At 30.6% G+C, this 5,269-nt stretch overlaps 1 long non-coding RNA gene across 1 annotated transcript; it reads right to left on the reverse strand.

Moving 5' to 3' along the window:
* Window positions 1-1,201: 1,201 nt before the first annotated feature.
* LOC145332345 (uncharacterized) lies at window positions 1,202-4,332 on the reverse strand. The gene is made up of 2 exons (XR_013884164.1): window positions 3,797-4,332; window positions 1,202-2,495 (listed from the first exon to the last, which is right to left on the reverse strand). It is a non-coding gene; the product is annotated as an uncharacterized LOC145332345 (long non-coding RNA).
* Window positions 4,333-5,269: the final 937 nt, after the last annotated feature.

Consider the following 5,269-nt stretch of genomic DNA (forward strand, 5'->3'; position numbering starts at 1 on the left):
TAAGACATCCTTCCTGGCGTTGAACTATCCGCTAGGGCTCTTGATGGCTTGGCTTGATCAAGGTTACATATAATAAGACACTTTTATATCGCAGGGGTCCCAAACGTGGACACTTAACCTAACCTAATCTATTTTAGTCCATCTTATAGGTTTTTTAAATACCTAACCCCTGCGGGGGGCTTATTTGTGCATTTATATCTTAACCTAACGTAATCTGTATATTACTTATTATTCAAAACTCCTGCCTCTAGGGAAACGTAAAGGGCGGCGTTTTTTTTATTTTTGTCGATTTCTCCGGGAAGGGTTGTGGTACCCTCCCCACAAAAAGTTACAAACCTTCCCAGGACCTATGAGAAGCTAATCTGTTAAGGTGATCCCGATCGGTTAAGCGTTTAGTGAAATCCTTCGGTACAGACAGACACACAGACAAACAAACATCTTTTTACTTTATTATAAGGATATACAAATCTTATTTATATAATTTTTTATTCTTTTTTATCTATTGATCCATTATCTAAATATCTTAAATTCTTTACTTTCATAATTTAAATAATTTTTTAAAAATTTATTTCAATGAAACAAATTAAACACTTTTAATATTTGGTATAATTATCATGTTATGATAATACAATATTGTAAATTATAATATCTAACTAATGCGAAATAACTCAGGGAGGAAGGGAGGGGACAATGGGCAATTAATTCAATTTTATAGTTGTGACACTTTAAGGTTGAAAAACCAGATAATTCCAGATAAAACGAGTATTTCTGATAGTGCAACTTTTATTGAAAATTTATTCATTTTTTAATTAATTTTAATTCAAAATGCACCATCCCCCAAATTCTACTTTACTAAAACCCTCTGATTATCAAGATAAAGAACTTGGTAGCAATTCATTTACTAAAGAATATTAGTTTTAGAATTTAGCGTAGAAAAATAGCATAAAACCATCTTAAGATTTTAATGAAAAAAACAGTCTAAAAGTATTTCAGGACCTTTATGCATCTTCCCTAAAATGTAGAACTTAATCGGATCGGTAACCAAATTCTTAAGCTATATATAAACAAAACTTACTACTTTTTATTGGATATTAGCGCAGCTTACTATATGTGTATGAGCATGTTATAAATGGACGTACGGATTTTCTAGTAACAATTGAGTTTTTATGGTTTCTAAATCGTAATAAATAATAAACAAGAATCAGTTAAAACAATTGTATTAAAAATTATTAAAATAACAACAAATTCTACTTAAATAATACATATATGTATATATCATATCACAATAGAATTGTTAGGTAAATATAAAACAATTGAATCAAAAATGATTTATGGGTATAGTCCCATTCGTGGCAACACCCCTTAAGGGGCGATTCGTCGTATTTTCAAAATTGCTTGGGGCTAGAAATAGGAGAAAAGCTACTGTGAAAATACAAAGAAACTCCCCTTAAGGGGTGTTGTCACAAAAGGGGCTACCCTGATTTAATTACAACAAAATAATAAATAAAAATAAAATCAATTAGATTAACTTTTTAAAATCTAAAAAAAATTTCAGTTTAAGACGTACCTACACAGTTACACACACTAGGTATAAACAAAATAACTTGATTAAAAATGTTTATGAATAAAAAAGGTTGCAGAATAGAATGTCTCAAGGATATTTTTAGTTTTGTATTTAGATTTATGGTTCTAATTCTTAATTATATTTGGTCTAGTTACAAAAAATTTACTTTTTATTGATAAAGTCTTAATAAAACATATTTTGGAAAGTATCAGATAAAACAAACTGATAAAAGCAAGATAAACTTCTAAATGACCCCGTTTTAAATAAAATTAAACAAGGATGACAACATCCATAAAAGCGAAGCTCTGAAATGGAAGGACAAACGAATATTAACACTTGTAGATTGTCACAACTGAATTAGCAGAATATTAATGCTTCAGTACAAACAATATTGTTGGTAAATTTGTTGCAAAACTGCATAAATAGATAATACTGTTTAAGGACATACTTAAATTTTTAGGTCTTGTTTATAGAGATGCTTTGCTTATAACATTGTACCTTGTTGTAATAGGAATCAGTTTTCAAAAAATCTGAAGAATCGGATAATTTGTTATCAAAAAAGTTAAAAATCGACATGTTTCAAATGGATGTACGGACATTCTGGTATTGATTATAGGGTTGCTACGCTTTCTAAATTGTACCTAACTATTACAGGAATCATCATGCAAAGTTTGGAATCGAAAGGACAATTCTAACCTGTTTAAATTAACGAAAAGAGCTAACTCTCTGTGACTGAGGTACGGACGGACCGACCGTAATCATAGAAAAGCTTCGCTTTAAAAAAAAATAAAATTATGTAAATGTCAAACTACGGACCACCACTACACGCTGCAGATACCCTCCGTGATGTAACTTAAATTCTTTCTTGCACGTTCGCACCATATCAATAACATCTTCTTTCAGGAAAGCTAATTTTCTCTTTGTTAGTCATCTGAAATAAATATTTTTTTAATATTTATAGGCTTAACTGAAAGGCAAAAATATTAATTCGCCACTAATATAAATACCAATGAAATTATTACCTACTGCTACCTAGTTAACAAACCATAAATGGAAATTACTTTTGGATATAGTCCCTTTCGTAACATCGCACCATATGGGGCGATTCTTCGTATTTTTCACAGTAGCTTTTTTCCTTTTTATAGCCCCTGCGGGAGGCTCTAACCCAACGGGCCATTACCTAACCCTGTGGGGCAATCATCTAACCCAATCTAACCTAACCTAACCTAGCCTAACCTAAAATAACCTATAAAAAGCCATTTCAAAAATACGAAGAATAGCCCCATATGGGGCGATGTTACGTAAGGGACTATTCACTATTCCCTTACTTTTCTCAAAATTAGGTACCTAATAAGAATGAAATGATAACCGAAAAGCAATCTTCTAACTGTTAATAATTAGTGGCAAAGGTACAGTATGATTAAAAATGTCAATCTGTATGTCTTTCCCTTCCTTAATTTTATATTTTCTTAATATTTAAATTTCTATGCTTTGGTAGTTGTCAACTTTGTTTTGATAAACAAGGATGACAACATCCATAAAAGCGAAGCTCTGAAACGGTAGGACAAACGGACATTAACACTTGTATAATGTCAGAACTGAATAATCAGAATGCTAATGTATAAGAGTCAAAGCAAAATTTAAGTAAATTTGTTGAAAAACTGCTTGATACAGGATAATGATTATGGACATACTTACATTTTTAGGACTTGATTATAGAGTTGCTTCGCTTTTAATATTGTACTTTGTTGTCCCAGGAATCAGTATACCAAAAATCAGACCAATCGGATAATTAGGTCACATACAAATTTGTTGTTAAAAATGTAAAAAAAATCAACATGTTTAAAATGGACGTACGGACATTCTGGTAATGATTATAGAGTTGCTACGCTTTCTAACTCGTACCTAACTATTACAGAAATCACCATGCAAAATTTGAAATCAATAGGACAATTCTAACATGACTAAATTAACGAAAAAAGCTATTTAAAAAAGTAAAAAAATCAACATGTTTGAAATGGACGTACGGACATATTGGTAATGATTATAGAGTTGCTACGCTTTCTAAATCGTACCTAACTACTAAAGGAATCACCATGCAAATTTGAAATCGATAGGACAATTCTAACATGTCTAAATTAACAAAAAAAGCTATCCGTTACGGACGGACGTACGGACGGACGTACCGACCCTAATTATAGAAAAGCTTCGCTTTTAAAAATGTATATATACCGTAACCATTTTGTTGTTCTCCTGGAAACCTAGGCAGTATCACATTTTCTGCTTGTTTGCATTTTATACAAGATTTCATCTGAAAAATATTAAAGATTCTTCTAGAGTTGCTTCGTTTTCCAAGTCATACCTAATTGTTATAGAAATAATCATGTAAAGTTTTAAATCTATAGGACAATTCTAATCTGTTTAATTTAACAAAATGAGCTAATCGTAATGGACAGACGTACGGACAGACCGACCCTTAAATTATAAAAAGCTTCGCTTTTAAAATTTTTATAAAATCATCACTAGACTAAATTTTATCTTGTAATGTAATGCCCTCTAAAATGGAGAACAATTAAAGTAAAAATTTTCTGTCAATTTGTTTATTGTTTACATTTTTATTATTGCGCTAGTTAGCATAAGAATGCCCCGTCATGTTGCATGATTTCTCGTGACGTCATTCATATTTTAGTCCCCAAAGTCAGTCAGAAACTGCTAAATTCATGCACATTCCCTTTAAGCCAGTCCCCAAAGTCTGAGACTCCTAAAATATGAATGTTCGATCCATTGTCCCCTCCCTTCCTCCCTGGAAATAACTGGACATTATTTTTACTGAGCATTAAATAATCAATAAATTTATCAATTAAGTTACTATTAATCCCAGTGTTATTAAGTATTTTAGATGCAAATTGAACAATAAACATTGTCTGAGCAAAACAATTAAAATCATTGAATTTCAATATTTGTTCATCCTTGCTTATTTTTAATGATCTGTCTTTTGCTATAAGTGTTAAAATACTAATTTTGAATATAATTATCATTTTAGTGTACAGGACAATGTATATTGAACAGATAAAAGTTTTCTTTCAATCTATCTCTTTCTTTCTTTTACTTTATCCATCTGTCTTTTGCTTTCTCTTTCTCTCTAAAATTTCTAATTCCCATCTTAAAATCAAGTTCAAACAATCAGTTGATGTATCATCACTTTACTTATATTATCATGTTTCAACGGAAGTGGTTTTTTTTATGGAGAGATTTGCGCTCCCGTTATTGAAAGTTGAAAGTTGATTGAAATGTTGAATTTCAAAATTGCTAAAAAAGAGTTTTTGGTTATCTTGATATTATTTTAATTTGTTATTTTCTTGGCTTTTATTCATGATAGACGGCTGAATTTTGTTTGTGAAGTAACCCTATACTACCCAGTATCTTATTTACGTGGTCAATTGGTTTTTCAGTCATACTACAAAATATAAAATTATTCGTTAAAAGTTTTGCGATTTCTTGGACAACTTTTCTTGTTGCTCTTTAAATCATCATGTCCATTCTCCATTTTTTTATGCTGCAATACTCCTGGATGTTGTCACCCTTGATTCTTTTTCATTTTAAAAGTACAATCTAATATATTTGGGATTGTAATGGATTTATTATTACTTGGATCTTACACTAGATTATCAATTTTAATAAAGTATAACTTGAGCTGACTAAAAG

This window comes from Acartia tonsa, chromosome 11, assembly GCF_053477335.1.
Source record: "Acartia tonsa isolate MP-2025a chromosome 11, ASM5347733v1, whole genome shotgun sequence".
Classification (NCBI taxonomy): Eukaryota; Metazoa; Arthropoda; class Copepoda; order Calanoida; family Acartiidae; genus Acartia; species Acartia tonsa.